The sequence below is a fragment of the Paroedura picta genome, chromosome 1 (genome assembly GCF_049243985.1).
Source record: "Paroedura picta isolate Pp20150507F chromosome 1, Ppicta_v3.0, whole genome shotgun sequence".
NCBI classification, from domain to species: Eukaryota; Metazoa; Chordata; class Lepidosauria; order Squamata; family Gekkonidae; genus Paroedura; species Paroedura picta.
Genome location: NC_135369.1, coordinates 14,368,975 through 14,387,019, shown reverse-complemented (window position 1 = coordinate 14,387,019; position 18,045 = coordinate 14,368,975). Strand labels below are relative to the sequence as shown.

At 45.7% G+C, this 18,045-nt stretch overlaps 1 protein-coding gene across 6 annotated transcripts in view; it reads right to left on the bottom strand.

Annotated features, from left to right (window-relative positions):
• PACS1 (phosphofurin acidic cluster sorting protein 1) overlaps positions 1-18,045 on the bottom strand; it is a 117,153-nt gene that overhangs the window by 67,024 nt on the left and 32,084 nt on the right. The window lies entirely within an intron of this gene.

The following is an 18,045-nucleotide window of genomic DNA, read 5'->3' as shown; positions in this document are numbered from 1 at the left end:
TGCTCCTATATAGGGGTTATATATAAAATAAAGTATTGGGTGATATGAACATATATGGTCATATCGACCTACCCAACATGGCCAAATGATAGGCCTGGAAGGAATGGACAGAAGAGGGGGCCAAGCCATACTAATCCTAGCTGGTTGAGGCTCATTGCATGCGATTAGCAACTGGAATTCAGAGAGGTAAGTTCTCTCATTTTAACATAACTGCAGGGGAGGGGGAGATGGGAATGGAGCAACACAGGACTGCTCTGTCCCTGTTTCTTAAGTTGGGGTGGGCATGGGAGTGATGGAGCAGTATAGGCTTGCCCTGGCCTTGTTTCTGTAGCCTCCTACAGCAGGTCCCCTTTGGTGAAGGAGAGCAAACTGGCAGCCAGCCCAAAATGCAAGTATAATTTTGTTCACAAATCATTATCTGAAAATATTTCTGTGCAGTGGGAGTGGCCTGGTGATGTCAATTCTGGTGACATGTGACTTCCAGGGGCGTAGCAGGACAGATGGCCTGCTGACCTCACTTCTAGTGGCTTCTTGAGAAAGTTTCAGGAGTTTCTCAATGGTAAAAAGGTTGAGAAAGGCTGCTTTATAGAATGCCAATCAGTAGCATCAACCTTCATCTGTATGCTAAAGTACCTTTCTGTAGGTCTCATGGTAACAAGGTATTGATTTTAACTATGCGCCTGGTCTTTGATTACCAATCCTGCTTTTTGCACACAAAGTTCCTTGCTTCTTTTAAACACAGAAAAACTTAACTACCGAGCTGTTTTTTGTTGTTGTTTTCATTTTTAAAAGGACAGAACCGGTTAGCTGAATTTGGAAGGGCTAGCGTTCAGCCGGTAATGGTTAAACGATGCTGAAAGCGGAACAGAGACACCAGTCAGAGGAAGAAGAAAAAAAGATTCAGAACACAAAGACACTTTTTAAAGAAGCTAAATGCTAACGTCTAAGAAGAATAACCAAAGGGAACAAGGATTTTACTGTGCAAATAGCACTGACCTAGTGCATCTAGATCACATGCAATGCAGAAGCAGATTTTCACTGAAGATTGGCTGAAGGGGATTTTGGACTGGCAGGTGATAGGGGAACTAGCAGCTTATTATCTTGGTGTGTCTATTAAGGCTGCAGGGAGATTTTTAATTCTTTTTCATTCTGATTTACCGCAAATCCCCTGCTCAAGGCCTCGCCATCTTCAGATACAAACCCTTCCGCCGGATGCTCCTCTTCCTGAGCAAACCGCAAAGGGAACTCCTGGACTGCAGAACTTTCATTTCTGGCTGAATAGGCTGCCTAAGGAGGTGGTGAGCGCCCCCTCACTGGCAGTTTTCAAGCAAAGGTTGGATACACACTTTTCTTGGATGCTTTAGGATGCTTAGGGCTGATCCTGCGTTGAGCAGGGGGTTGGACTAGATGGCCTGTATGGCCCCTTCCAACTCTATGATTCGGTGATTCTGTGGACTGACTGTCACTTTAGTACAAAAAAAGCTGCTCAGGGAATGATAGAAATGAACAAATCCAAGGCATTCTGGCACGGCAGAGGACAGCAACCCCATCGTTCCATATTAGTTTTAAAAACAAGTGTGTTAAAATGCCCTTTGCGGAAGATAACCAGAAAGCAAAAACAGAATACAGCTCCCAAGGCACATGGAATTAGAATCACATAACATGCAACAACTCTGAAGATGAGGGTGGATTTCTGCGTTTATGTACATGTTGGCACTTGATATGCCCAGCCAAGCTGAAGCCACGTACAAGAAATTTCCCTGGGCTGCTGTCTGCTGAGCACTTCAAAGTGCCAACAGCATGTAAAAATGACACCCGATAGGCAAAGCAAAGGAAGGTGACGTGCTAAGTACCTCTTAGCCTTGCCTTTGCATTCAGCCAGCACATCTCAGGAATGGTATGTCTTCCTCTAATGCACCCTCAAACATACCAAGACCTATAAGCTTTGGCTAAATAAATAAAAGTTTTCAAAAAAAGGTGGTATAGAAGTCTCAAAACAAACAAACAAATGAATGAATAAGCTGGAAAGGAGATCAAGAATACAAAAACCACATTGAATTGAAAGCCAGATAAAATAAAGACACTTTTTATTACTAAGCTCCGACTTCCTCCCCAAGGATCTACCAATCCAGTCTTCGTGCACCCTTTAGAATCCAGCAATAGGAATAGAACCAGAAAAGGGGGGCAGGGGGACGGTTACACTAGGATCAATTAACAAAATCTTAGTCCAGTGTCACCTTTAAGACCAACAAAGTTTTATTCAAGGCGTGAGCTTTCGTCTGCATGCACACTTCCCTCAGACAATGGAACAAGAAGCATCAGAGTAAAGATATAAGGAAAGAGTAAATTAGTAGTAAATTAGTAAAACTGTGTCACAACAAATACAAAGTGTGATAATGAAGATTGGATAGTTCCTTGCTAGAATAACAAAATCAGTCCTTTGGGTTCAAGTTATCCGTCACAAACACATAGGGGGAATAAAAAATGCAGCATGATAATGAAGATTGGATAGCTCCTTGCTAGAATAACAAAATCAGTCCTTTGGGTTCAATTGTCCTTCACAAGCAAATAGGGGGAATAAAAATGACTAATGGCATACACTTTCCCAGTTTTGGAAAGAAGTAATTGAAAAAGACTTGTTGCTTAGTCCCATTGGTCTCCATCCAAGCATGGAAGCATTCCCACAATATATATGTTATAAACCACTGCAAGCCAATTCGCTGGGAGAGGTGGTCGAGAAATCAAATTATAAATTATAAATAAACACAAGTGACAAGCCCTGCAGTGTTTATGCTCCTGCCTGAAAACCAGAGAGTTAGATTCTAAATGACATTACATACATACTTAAGGCACATTACAGTCCCATTGTCCCAAATGAAATAAAGGGGATTGTAAGGAATACAGACATAAGAGTTGAATGAGGTAAATATATACATTGAGATAAGAAACCAATATCCTTGTTGAGTCCTGGGGACTACATTGTTTTGAGTGCTGTAATCAATGAATCAGATTGATCCAGGGTTCACAAACTCTGTTCATACACACCGGTGGCTGGGTTAGCCATATACAGTTCTGAATCCAAGGAAGCAGATTCCCTGACGCCACCTGTTTCAGGCATTAAAGGGCAAACAAAAATTAGCTTTGTTCAGGATATGTTTTTCTCAATTCAATGAAAGCTTGTGCTCTGTTTTTGGCAATCCTCTCTTCATAACACAGAGAGAAATAACATCTGGACATTCAATAGCTGGATAGAACTAAATGGGGCAAGGCATGTCAGAGGCAAGCGACTTTGGCTGCATCCATTTTTGCAATGGCATTAACTTTTCATTTGGTCCTTTGGATAGTCTCCGTCAGCTAGGGTTCAATGAAGCTGCCCACTACCAATAAAATAAAGAAAAGTCCAGGGGAAGTCTGTCCTCTGCCTGCCCTGAAATCTGTTAAATGCTCTGCACTCTATCAACACTTTCCCTATGTGCTGAACAATCCCGTTTGTAAACTGTTTTTTTTTAAATTCCTTACAGCAAAGGGAAATAAAAGACATTATTACTGTTTCTTCCTTTGACACTCTGCTACAAACCCTAGATTATTTCTGTTGACCCATTTACATAACCCGACCTCTGACTAGTTTCATTTTTCCTTGCAGCCTGAAAAGCCCCAGCTGCAGATGGTAACAAATGCCTCTTGTAGTAGGTGGAAAAAAAACCTTGTCCCTCTGGATCTGGCCTTTGCAAACAGCGGATTAAGTGCTGCAGAAAAGATTACAGGCGAGAGCTTGTCCTCAGCGACATTACATTTTACTAACAGGTTTAAAGTGAATTTCATGTTTGCCATAGGGCCAGATGTTACATTGCTAACCAGTCCTGAAAACAGAATGGTGCACCTTACTGTGAGGATATCCCCTAGCAGCTAGCTCATGGCTCAGTGTTTTGGACCAAAATGCAGCTGATGTTTGGCACTGTCTGTGTTATTCTCTTATGGCTGCAGGATGGCAAGTTAACACAGTAGATTCCAGAACAGGAAAGCCTTGAGTATACTTGAACGCGTAAAACTGCCTTGTACTGAATCATACTATGGGTCCATCAAGGTCATTATGGTCTATTCAGATCGGCAGAAGCTCTCCAAGGTCACCTCTTATCTCATCCTTTTAGCTGGATTGAACCTGGGACCTTCTGCATATCAAGCCGAGATTCTTCCAGTGAGCTACAACCCTGCAGGTCCTGCAGCAAAGAATTCTAGAGTGCTGCACAGGTGGAGGTCAGGCTTCCCCTGGTCTTGTTATATACTGTCATGACCCTGGGGTGCACACCCATGAGGACACCAATGTAGACACCAGCTTTCAAAGAGAAAAGCTCAACTGTAACTTTATTGGGATTCTAGGGAGCAACTACAGGTCTCGCCATCAGAGGGGATCGTTGCTAAAGACAACTTACGGTGTATTCATAACCCCCAGCCTCCCTTCATTGGAATTTGCGTGCCAAAAGGTGTTCCGACAAAAAGGTTGTTTTCTAAAGCACAAAGTGAAACCCTCTTCAAACATCTTTGTGCCTAGATGTGAAGAACCAAGCAAGGTCGTTTGCACCCCTTGCAACATTAAACAGAGCCAACCATAAAAGGACCAAGGGAGTGGGGATGGGAGGTTAGAAGAGCCCTTGAGAAAGTGGGGCCCCTCAACTGCACACACGCACCATGGCTATGGGTGCATAACACATATTCCACGGGGAGGGGGGGAATACAGTCGGTAGAAGTTTCATGAAACATGTATATTCCCCATTATTTAAGCTTCCCACTTCCATGAAGGCATGAAGCTGCTCCACTGCAAGCCAGAATACTGGTCCACATGGTATATTAGCGGCTACTCCAGATGGCAGTGGCTGTCAGATCTATGAAAGCAGTGCTTGAGCAAACACATCTCACCTGGGATTTCCTTTTTCCTACCCGCCCAGCAAAAGCTGCCAAACAAAAAAAGAGCATACGCATTAAAAATACTTTAAAACAGGATTTTCCCTGACATTGAGGAGGTGTAGGAGAACCAAAACGGGCTAAAAGATAATGTTAAAACAGCATATTTTTTAGAACCTCCCTATATTTACAAGTGAACATATCTAAATCCTTCGAAATTGCTTGAGGTATTAACACATAAAGTTGTCATTTTCCAACTAACTCTTACAATGCATTAGAATCATAGAATAATAGAGTTGAAAGGGACCACATGGGTCATTTAGTCCAACCCCCTGAACCATGCATAGTGGTCCCCAGGATAGTGGTCCCCAACCTGCGGGCCGCGGTTCCCTCTCCCCGCCCCCCCCCCCGCAGTAAAAAACTTCCCAGGCCGCAAAGCTTGCGGCCTGGGAAGCTTCTTACTGCGGGGGGGGGGAGAGGGAATCAAGGCTGCGCCCGCGCATGCGCACATGTGACATGTGCAGCCGAAGTCGCGCATGTGCGGCACTTTCGTGCAAGCGCGATTTCGGCCGCACATGCCGCACATGCGCAATGCGCGGGCGGGGCAGTTGCCCTGCCGGTCCCCAGCCTAAAAAAGGTTGGGGACCACTGCTGCAGGACACTCACATCCCTATTGTTCATCTACTGTAACCTGCCACCCCCTTGAGCCTTCACAGCCTCTCCGTCAGATGGCTATCTAGCCTCTACATTTTCCAAAGATGTAGAACCAACCACATCCTGAGGAAGTCTGTTCCACTGAGAAACTGCTCAGTCCATGAGCATCTAGAGAGGAAAACAGGAGGATCTGGGTAACTACCAGCCCATCAGTTTGACATCTATAGCTGGCAAAATTTTAGAACAAATCATCAAACAGTCAGTCCATGAGCAGCTAGAGAGCATGGCTGAAATTACTAAGAGTCAGCATGGCTTTCTCAAGAACAAGTCATGTCAGACTTTCTCTTTTTTTGAGGAAGTTACTACCTTGCTCAATCAGGGGAATGCTATGGACAGTTTACCTTGATTTCAATAAGGTTTTTGATAAGGTTCCACCGTATTCTTATTAAAAATTGGTAATATGCGGTATGGATCCTATTGCTGTTAGGTGTATTGAGAACTGGTTGACAGATCGCACCCAAAGGGTGCTTGCAAATGGTTTGTCATCTTCTTGGAGAGGAATGATTATTGGGGTGACTCAGGGTTCTGTCCTGGGCCCTGTGTTCAAAATATTTATAAAGGAATTTGGATGAAAGAATAGAGGGTCTGGTCTACTAAGATCCTCAGATCCTTTTCGCATTCTTTGTGAACCTGTTAACAGCTTTAGGATTTCTGAGGGACTAATCAGAAAAGCATTCTTCTGCTTGCACATAATACCAAGGTTCAGTTTCACCATGAATTTTTCCCAGTCTCAATTCTCTAGTCTAAACCAATTACGTAATGCCAGAAATCAGCAGATAATGCCAATATCAATTACTGAATTATGCTTTTTAAAAAGCTAAGCTTGATTTGTGTTAAAGAGACAGAATACTAGAAATAAGATAATTCAAATGTTTAAAAAGGTTCATATATTTCAATGAAGCAAGGCTAACTTTCCCCAGATAACATCAAATTAGTCTCTGTGTCTCGGTATGTTTATGTTAAGGGTGGGCATGCTGGTTCACGAGTCAAATTCTGTCATGAATTTGGCCCGGTTTGTGCCCTCCAAACATTTTTTGGACTTTTGTTTGGGGGTTCACAACATTTGAACCTAGCAGCTGAACAAGACAATCTGCCTGTCAACTGTTAGGTTTAAATCTCTGCAAGACAATTAAACAGTCTGTTTTGTCCCAGTCCCCAAGCAATCACTGAAATAGCTGGCAGCCATTTCAGCAGTCCATTTTGCTTTGCTTCCACTTCTGACGGGGGGGGGGGGGGAGAGGGGGAGAAGAAATGTTTTAAATGGTTGCTAGGTATTGACTGACCTGGCAGCCATTTCAGTAGTCCATTTTGCTTTCCTTCATTTTGCTTCCCCCCCACTACTAAGTGGGGAGCAGTGAAATAGACCAAGCAGAACCATTTCATTTCAAGGCTTTTGGTTCAGTTCGGGAACATCCTGAGCCAAACTGGAATTTTTCTCCAGATGTCCATGGACTACAAATAACATGATCACCAGTCCACATTCTGACAGGGGCTCATGGCAACTGTAGACCATGGACATCTGGAAAGGCACAGTTTGGCTGCCCCTGATGTATAGGGTTCAGAAATTGTTTGCACCAGATCTTAAGTGAGCAGGAGTGAAATAGAGATACAATCAGTCTGACAGTACAAGAGGATAGCTGTTTTGTTCTATGTAGAAGAGCTAGATTCACGTCTAATAGTTCCAGATACTGCCCCATCCTGGATAGCCTCAGGTTATCCTCATCTGGTGAGATCGCAGAAGCTAAACAGGGTCAGCCTTGGCTAGTATTTGGATGGGAGACCACAAAGGTTGTCTGGGATCATGATGTAGAGTCAGGCAAGGGCAAGCCACCTCTGAACATCTCTTACCTTGAAAATCCTACTGGATGAACACACATCAGACTTGTCAGAAACAACAACAACAACAACAAATCACCAGATACTGATGAAGGGAACTTTAATTCTGGAAAGCTTATACCCTAAAAATTTTGCTGGTCTCGAAGGTGCTATTAGACTTCTACCTAGCTCTTAGTACAAGAGGCTACTGCAGTCTTTTTCTTGTACCACAACTTGTACAAGAGCTCTACTGAAAGCAGACATTTGGAGCGAGATCTACCCCACAGCCCAGAAGGAAGGTTCTAAAAATCAGCTACTGCTTGGCTTATGCATGCCAAGTCAGCTGTTCCACATAATCCTTCTCTTTTAATATGAATTCAGGAAGATCTATCTGACACCACAGGGAAGCTGCAGATTGCCAAACTGACAGGAGAAAAGGGACTGCGGAGAAAATTCAAGGAGAATAGAAGCTCTCATTCAATACAACAAAATGACAGGGCTCTTCACCCATTCACTTCTTTTTGTTGACTACCTTCACAGGAAGTCCTTGAAGGTAAAGTGAAAGCTTTCCTGAAAAGCACAGAACCAGCATCTTTCACATATGTCATTTTAATAAAAAGAAGCTACCATAAAACAGACTGATTGGGAGAAAGATCCCTCCTCCACCCCGGAGAAGCACCCACACATAGCCTCGTCTAGTGTTAAAGCAAGCCTTGGAATAACGAGGAGAAAATGTTGATTAAAAAGAGTACAGGAAGACTGTAATTAAGTGAAAAAATTAACAGTCCAATTATCTTGTAAACTACCAAATCCTTTGAATGCAGCAACAGTAATGGGTTCTTGAGGTAGAAGCCATCTTAACAGCTGCATTAACTCTAGCAGCCTAGAAAAAGGTCTAAAAGCTTCTTCGTTACGATTTCTGAATCTGTATACATTCTGAGAAAGGGGCTCAAGGGTTTTCAATCAAACCAAGATTCTACGGCAGCGAACGCTAGCAGGGGCTCATGGGAACTGTAGTCCATGGACATCTGGAGGGCCGCAGTTTGACTACTCCTGTTCTAAGGGGTCTCTTTCTGCACATATTAGAATGATTCCAAACACATCACAGCCAAGGTCGCATTATTTGGCAGCAAATGGGATTTAAATATCTAAGGTTGATCCATTGATACACTTAAATATTTGTACACTGTTGGATAAGCAATTGTGTTAACGGTGGCATCTAAGAATGCTATAAGACTGGGGGGAGGAATTAATGTTTGAATTTAACTTGGCCCCAAATGCCCGTTTTTTGTCAAGTCAAGCCTTTCTTTTGATTACCTCAAAGATGCATTTGTGACGAAAAACTAACAGGATTGCAAGGAGTTTGGATTTTTCCAGCAGGAGCATTCAGCATGGCAATTGGAAGGGTAGCTTGTTGTTGTTGTTGTTAGGTGCGAAGTCGTGTCCGACCCATGGCGACCCCATGGACAATGATCCTCCAGGCCTTCCTGTCCTCTACCATTCCCCGGAGTCCATTTAAGTTTGCACCGACTGCTTCAGTGACTCCATCCAGCCACCTCATTCTCTGTCGTCCCCTTCTTCTTTTGCCCTCGATCGCTCCCAGCATTAGGCTCTTCTCCAGGGAGTCCTTCCTCCTCATGAGGTGGCCAAAGTATTTGAGTTTCATCTTCAGGATCTGGCCTTCTAAGGAGCAGTCAGGGCTGATCTCCTCTAGGACTGACCGGTTAGCTACTGAAGGCCAGCTACCGAACACCAATTGCTCTGCCCTGGGTCATCATGGGATACTTCTTTTCTAAACAGTTAAGTTGCAGGTGTTGTTCTTGCACCCTGTACAGGTGCAATGCCTTTAGGCTACAGAGAACCTACCTCCTTCATGAGTTCCTACGTGTTTCTAGCCACCCTCATAGCCAAGACCAGGGGTAGTCAAACTGCGGCCCTCCAGATGTCCATGGACTACAATTCCCAGAAGCCCCTGCCAGTGAATGCTGGCAGGGGCTTCTGAGAATTGTAGTCCATGGACATCTGGAGGGCCGCAGTTTGACTACCCCTGGCCAAGACTCTCATTCGGGAAACCCTGTCTTTTATAAAGCAGAGCTTTTAAAAGCTGTAATGTATGGCAAGATGCCAGCTCACTGATAGTAATTTACGAGAATCTCACTGTAGGGATCTTCGCCCACTGGGGTGTTGATAATGTCTTCTGCCGTTCACTGTAAGAACGCTCACCAGGGCCTCAGAATAGGAAGGCAGCGGGTAACTTGCCCTTGTGCTGCTCTTCCTTGGCAGGCACGAGCCTCACGCCAACTTGCTGCCTGCCCTCCCTTCCTCCATGCTGGCCACATCTCCTTCCCCTCTAAATCATCCCCCGGTGCCACCCCCTGTTCCTGCCTCCTTTCTCCTGGTGGACTTCTCGCCCCACTCCATGGCTTGGGGTGGGGGGCTGCAGTCGCTCTGGCAGTTGGCCCAGAGGCTCCATCTGAGATCCCCAAAGTCGTATCGCTGACATCAGAGTTTCTGGGCTGTCAGGAGGCTCCACAGGCCTTGGCCCATTCTTCCGCTCTTCCGGCCCTCTGCTGCCATGCCCATTGGTCCTGTACAAGTCCTGCTTCTCTCTTGCCTGGTTGCTGGCTGCTGCTAGGGACTTCGCTTGCCTGCTTATCCCACTGTGTCTACTGCTTCTGGGGCAGGGCAAGCCCCCACCCTCCAAGGCCTCCTCCATGCTGCAACCCTCCCCAGCTTCTGTGACACTGTGGGTCTGGACGCTGCTCTCTAGGGCCTCCTCAGCACCACAGGCCCAGACACCATCTTCCAGGGCCTCTTGTAGGCCCCAACCACCAGCATAGATGTCGACAGCTGGTTTGAGATAAGATCAGAACTGCGGTCCTGGATACCCACTAATTATTATAATGTACATAGTGCAGTCATAACACATGAAAGAACCTTATATTGAATCACACTATTGGCCCATCAAGGTCAGCACGGTCTACTCAGACTGGGCTGTGGCTCTCTGGGGTCTAAAATACAAATCTTTTACATACTAACTCAATTATTTTTTAAGCTGAAGATGGCCAGAGATTGAACGTCCAGCTCACCAAACAGATGCTATACCACTGAGTCACAGCCCATCCCCCAACACTTCTTAAGACCATTACATGATCTAAAGACTTCTTAAGGTCATTACATGATCTAAAGAGAGCACAGTCAGATTGTAGCTGAAGATGTGGAGGATGCTCTGGGGTGGGGGGACATGTGATCCCACAGCATGGTTCCAAGACTTTACCAGGTAGTGGTTAAATAAAGTGTTGGACTAGGATCTGGGAAATCTGTGTCTGAATCCCCACTTCTGTTATGGAAGCTTGTCAAGTGACCTTAGGCTTACCCGACGTTATTGTGAGGCTAAAATGAAAAAGGTAAAGGTAAAGGTATCCCCTGTGCAAGCACCGAGTCATGTCTGACCCTTGGGGTGACGCCCTCTAGCGTTTTCATGGCAGACTCAATACGGGGTGGTTTGCCAGTGCCTTCCCCAGTCATTACCGTTTACCCCCCAGCAAGCTGGGTACTCATTTTACCGACCTCGGAAGGATGGAAGGCTGAGTCAACCTTGAGCCGGCTGCTGGGATTGAACTCCCAACCTCATGGGCAGACAGCTTCAGACAGCATATCGCTGCCTTACCACTCTGCGCCACAAGAGGCTCTTAAAATGAAAAAGAGAACTACGTAAACCACTTTCGGTCCCCATTGGGGTTAAAGGCAGACTGACTGGAACCAGGCAGCCCCAAAGAAGCCCAACTGGCCTCGACCAGGGCCTGGGCTTTTTCTGCCTTGGTTCCTGCCTGGTAGCTCCCAGAGCTCCCAGAGGACGGCAGGGCCCTGATGGAACTGACGCAGTTATGCAGGGCCTGTAAGACGGAGCTCTTCTGCCAGGCTTACGGTCGAGGCCAGTTCAGGCAATGACATAAGCTGAACATCGATGGGGCTCCCTATTCTCCGTTCTTACTTGTTTCCCTCAAATCTGAACACAACTGTATTTAATCCAACCGCCCTAGCCAACTAGATCTGCAGAACAGTTAGGATAGCTATCAATAACAAATTGTGGATTGTGGATTTTAACTCAAGTGGGTAGCAGTGTTGGTCTGAAGTAGCACAACAAAAATAGAGTCCAATAGCACCTTTAAGACCAACAACGATGAATCGTTGTTGATCTTAAAGGTGCTATTGGACTCTATTTTTTGTTGGTGATTTTAACTGGTTTAACTATTTATTTAGACTAACAGATGTATTTTATAACAATAGATGTACGCCACCTCAAGACGACCGGTTTGATAGGGGCAAATGTAAAAACCCATACACATCAGAACCTGGGAAGAGGGTAACTGTCATGGGAGGTATGTCAAATGAAACAATATATATTTATTTATTTACTTTTTGTTTCATTTGACATACCTCCCATGACAGTTACCCTCTTCCCAGGTTCATTTGGGCTGATCCTGCGTTGAGCAGGGGGTTGGACTAGATGGCCTGTATGGCCCCTTCCAACTCTATGATTCTATGATTCTAATGTGTATGGGTTTTCACTCAATTGTTTTGTAATTTGAAACGTCGTTTTTACCTGTTGAAATGTTTTATTTGGACTGCAAACTCACGTGGGAACTCTGACTGGGTGGAAAGTCACATTAAAATGTGTTAAACAACCTTCTTAAGGAGTCTGTGAACAATGTGTATATAGCAGACCTACTGCCACGCTTTTGTCAAACTTTCCCAGCTTTATAACAACAGGGGAAAAAAGCACCCATATTTAACTCCCACTGAAACTCATTTCACCATTTGCAAGAGGCGTACAAAGGGGAATACCCCGAGAATGCAAATAAGGTCACTTGTTTCACAAGACAGCGAGTGAATTTATAAAGGCGGAGTTCCATCTTGAGCACATTTATTTGAGGGGAAGTTCAAAAGGGCCTGACTCAAACATGACACATTGCCGCATTTTCCCTCCAGTCATTTTACACTGAAACAGCAGCAGCGATGTGCCGCTGGAATTTTAAATGCATCCGTGTACTGTGCCATGGAATAGCAAACCCATCTTGCCGCTCCTTCGCTTCTCAAAGGAAGAGAGAGATTTGGGCTCCCTATCCCACTGGACTTTATATTTAATAATATAAAACATCTGTACACTCCCTTTCCTCATGGTTCAAAGTGGCTTTAGGTTGACCCACACAGGTGCAAATAGCGTGCTGCTGTTTACGAATAGCTCTGTATCTCTGGAAGCTCCCCTCATCAACTTCAAATAAGTTAGCACCCTGTAAAAATGACAGAAGTGTAACATTCAAGCTTTTCACACCTGAATCCTTGTTTCTAACCTACATTTCCCGCCACATTTGCATTAGGAGTTTCCACCGATGCTCATTTTAAAGGCCACATAGCAAAAAGTTAAGCATCCAACTTGTTCACGTCTAAATGCAGGCCTGGAGCCTAAAGAACATGGTGCACAAAAATATTAAACGTTTACCCATCCCTGCAAGCAAAAAAGCTGTAAAGTGACATGTTTCCTAAGTTCCTTAGATCAGTGGTTCTCACCTTAAAGGGGGAGGGGTTCCATGAAATTACTACACATTGGCATTTTGATCTTCATTCGTGCATTTCCTCAAATGGATACAAATGGTACAACTACTATAAAGAGTGGGTTGCACCCCAAAATGATCCATGTCAAAAAGGTTGGAAACCATGGCCTTACCGCATAGTTAGGTTTTAACATCTAACAGTGCATTATTGTGTCAATTGAGAACAGCTGCATGTTCCACTTATGAGAAAGCCAGTTCACAACACTGTAGCTTGAGAAGTGAAACAGGGCTGCATTGTTTGAGGTGATCTGGCAGCGCTACTTCAAAAGCTTCAACCTCCTAAGAACAGGACTAATTCAGCGCTTAGCTACCACTGGCCTCTTCCCACCCACCCACCCACCCCTTTTGCTGTAATATTCAGGTCAGGAGGTAGATTACTACAAAGCAGAATGTATGTTGTCTTTTCTGGAAAAAACTTTGGTGTTTTATACATTTCATAGATGATGTACAGGCTTCACTGAATTTTTCCTTGTTATCCGTTGGGATGCCAGCCTCCAGATGAGACCTGGGGGATCCTCTGGGATTATAGTCCATCTCCAGATGGCAGAGGTCAGTTTCTGTGTAGAAAACCAATGCTTTGAAAAGTGGACTCTAGAACAGTGGTCCCCAACCCCCAGTCCGGAGACCGGTACCGGTTTGTGGATCAGTCGGTACCGGGCCGCAGCTCCTCCTCGTCCTCCTCCCCGGCTGCTGCCTCAGGGGCTGCCCTGACACTCTGCCGCTGGCTCACCAGCGGCCACCATGGCTGGGGCTCCCCCTCGACGTGGCACTGCACAGCTGCTGCTGGCAGTGCCCCCCCAGTGGGTGGTGGGAAGTCAGAGGTGCCAGCGGGAAAGCAAGTGGAACAGGGGCTCAGACAACAACAGCAACGTCCCTTGGCAAAAGACTACCCCCCCCACGGGCCTCAGTAAAATTGCCTTGACCAGTCCCTGGTGATAAAAAGGTTGGGGACCACTGCTCTAGAACATTGTTCCCAAATTGTCCTTCCCTGGCTCTATCCTTGTTATCTCCAGGAGTTTTCCAACTCGGGTCTGGAAACCTGACCTCCCCATCCCCCTAGTTGGCGAGGGACCTGGCAATCCTAACCCCCCTTCTTTCATATTGGTTACAACAACTTCATTCCTGGCTCTCACAGAGGACTCAACAACAGACCGACTATTCTCCCTTGTGTTCTCGGCCAGTGCATCCAAAGTGGAACTTGACTTGACTGTTATACTAAATAGCTGCTGCCGCCCAAGGTCATTCCAAGAACCCTACTTCCTGCTCAGCAAGGACTATATTCCAAGCTAAAACACAGTCGCTTTAGCCATGTCATGACATGTCCAGAGTCGGCAATCAGGAAATTCACAGACCAGGATGCCGAACAGGAGGTTTGTTCAGACTTGCAGGTTCTGAGATCAGAAGCGAACTCTGTCTCTCGGCAGCCGCTGCTGCTGGCAGCCGTGGAAAACAGGGCGGGAGGCTGAAATGTGAAAGAGTTGCAAAGGACTCTGCTTTCCATTGCCCTCTGTATAAACAGCAGAAGCTGGTATTAGTAGTGACTGGCTGGAGGTCAGCTGACAGGCTTCTCACTTTTCAAAGGTGACGCTATGCTTAAGAGGAACAAAGGAAGCTTGGGGATGTGCACCAGGACACCTTTAAAGAACCCTTTAGTTTTGGCAGCGGGAAGGAGAAGGAGAAGGAGAAAAGAAGGAGAAGAAGAGAAGAAGAAGAAGAAGAAGAAGAAGGAGAAGGAGAAGGAGAAGAAGAGAAGAAGAAGAGCTGGTTCTTATATGCCGCTTTTCTCTACCCGAAGGAGGCTCAAAGCGGCTTCCAATCGCCTTCCCTTTCCTCTCCCCACAACAGACACCCTGTGAGGTGGATGATGAGGCTGAGAGAGCACTGATATTCCTCCTCAGTCAGAACAGCTTTATCAGTGCCGTGGCGAGCCCAAGGTCACCCAGCTGGCTGCACGTGGGGGAGCACAGAATCGAACCCAGCAGATTAGAAGTCGCATTCCTAACCACTACACCAAACTGGCTCTCCAAACTTAAAAATAATTGCTACAATGTTGCCTTCAAAATACCCAAATACTTCACTAGTTTTATTCTTCCAAGTGCCTTGGAAGTGGCTTTTCACTGTGTGCTGGCTTCAATCCCTGTAACCTACCCCTTGGCAAGGTTTTCCTCCACCTTTCCAGAACAACAAACGATTCAAGACTCAAGTCAGCTTGGCCACAAGACAGAAATCTCCACCACTGTACAGGAACCACTCAAAGCTTACAGATGAATCCTCATCATCTGACTGCCAGAAAAGCAAGAGGACGGAAGAAGGTTTCTGCCCAATTCAAAGACGAATTTACCAAGGCAAGAGCTATAATCCTGCAAGAACCTTACTGGAGCAAAGGTGTTTTTACCTGTAGCACTCTGAGGCATGGGCTGTATAGGCTGACTTGCAGAGGGGAAGATTAGAGCAGGGGTAGTCAACCTGCAGTCCTCCAGATGTTCAGCAAATGCTGGCAGGGGGCCATGCGAATTGTAGTCCATGAACATCTGGAGGACCACAGGTTGACTACCCCTGGATTAGGCAGCCTTACATTGTCTTCCAGATGGATTTCTCAAAAGTTCAAATCACATGCTATGGGGAACGGTACACACATGGCCATGATAAGCGCGGGCCGAGCTTGCACAGCTATTAACTGCCATATCATGTCACAGTGTGTGTTTAAAATGTGAAATTTGCAGCCAGAGGATGTAGTGATGGCCGGTGGCAAGGCAACTTTAAAATGGGATTAGACAGGTTCTTGGAGGACAGGGCTATTATTGGGGCTACCGGCCAAGGTCACTGAAGGGAACACTGAATTTCAGAGGCCCATTACGCATGGCAGCAGCTACATTGGGCCACTGGCAGCACAGTGCTGCGGAGCAAAAGGCTCTCCAATTTACTGTGTCTCCATGGGGGATTTCAGCATTTCAGTGCCAGACCTGCTCCAGCACCAAAATGTGTCCCCCCGGGAAACAAAGCATTGGCGAAATAGTTCCGCCACACAAGGGGGGCCCATGGTGGGGGGTTATCCACGCGATCCCGCTTTCCTGAAAAACAAAAATGAATGCCTCGGTCCACCCTGTGGTGCAGCAAAGCACCGTGAAGCCAACTGGTGCATTCTTTGCCCTCCTTGAGCTACCATTTGCTCTTCTCTGTCCACATGAAGTAGGGATTTGCCCCGCTTCCATATGACCACCCTCTTGGCCTTTTCTGCCTGTGCGGAGTCAGTCAGAACCAGGAAGCAACCTCAGAGGAAGGCCTCGGCCACTCTGCCTTGTTGTTGGCCCTCCAGAGGAGCTGGCTGGACACGGTTTGAGACAGGATGCTGGACTACATGGACTGCTAATCTGATCCAACAGGGCCCTTATGTTATTTTCTGCACCTTTATGACAACCAAGGTTTCACAGTGGCTAGTGCCAGAGCTTAGAGAAAGGGGACTTGGGTTCAAATGCCCTCTTAATCACAAAGTATGCCAAGTGGCCTTAGGTCAGGTATGCTCTCTTAGTCTAACCTACATTACAGGGCCGTTCAGAAAATAAAACAGGATAATCATAGAATCATAGAATCATAGAGTTGGAAGGGGCCATACAGGCCATCTAGTCCAACCCCCTGCTCAACGCAGGATTAGCCCTAAGCATCCTAAAGCATCCAAGAAAAGTGTGTATCCAACCTTTGCTTGAAGACTTCCAGTGAGGGGGCGCTCACCACCTCCTTAGGCAGCCTATTCCACTGCTGAACTACTCTGACTGTGAAAAACTTTTTCCTGATATCTAGCCTATATCGTTGTACTTGAAGTTTAAACCCATTACTGCGTGTCCTTTCCTCTGCAGCCAGCAGAAACAGCATCCTGCCCTCCTCCAAGTGACAACCTTTCAAATACTTAAATAATGTTCCTATGCCCTTTGAAGAAGAGTGGAAACAGGCTAAAAAAATACCTTCAATATGTATAACTAATCTCTCTTTGGTCTCAAATACAGCACTCAGCTAGACCAGAAGCCCCATCCATCAAGCCAAAGTATCGTCTCTTTGAAATGGCATTACAAGACTCCAGAAGAGTTTAAGCCACTACCTGTTTTGTGTTAATTGCATAAACTCTTCATTATTCTCCCCCTGCACTGGATCTGCACAGAATCAGGTTACCTGCTCCTTGTGCTTGGAACTGATGCAAGTCAGCAGGATTCTATCAGCTTGAAAACATTATGTGGCCACTTTAGAAATCAAATCACATTTCATTCAGCCAGTAATAAACAAACAGGAGTCCTGGCGCCTAAAAAGACCAACAAAATGGTATCCCAGAGTAAGCATTCATGGACTAGAACCCATGTCTTCAGATGCAATTAATGGAGGCGGGACATAGGAAGTAGGGCCCCTCTTTGTCCGGGATTACACAGCAGAAGGCCATTACCGACCATCAAATGGACAACTGGCTGACCCCAAGATCATAAAAGGTCTGTAAAAGTACTGCTTGAAAACAGATGAAGACAACCAACACTAAGTCAACAACTACAACAACAACAAACAACCCGCTACTTGCAAATGAAAGACACCAAATACAGAGAAGGCTGGATCTAATATATTAAAGCAAGTAGAATCATAGAATAATAGAGTTGGAAGGGACCTTATGGGTCATCTAGTCCAACCCCCTGCACTATGCAGGACGCTCACAACCCTCTCGCTCATCCACTGCAACCTGCCACCCCCTTGAGCCTTCACAGAATCAGTCTCTCCGTCAGATGGCTATCTCTGCTCCATCCTCCATATGGCACTCTTTTAAATACTTGAAGACGGTTATCAGATCCCCTCTCAGTCGTCTCTTCTCCAGGCTAAACAGACCAAGCACCCCCAACCTTTCTTCATGTCTTGATCTCCAAACACCTCACCATCTTTGTTGCCCTCCTCTGGACATGCTCCAGTTTGTCTACATCCCTCTTCAACTGGAGTGCCCAAAATTGAACACAGTCCTCCAAGTAGAATGAAT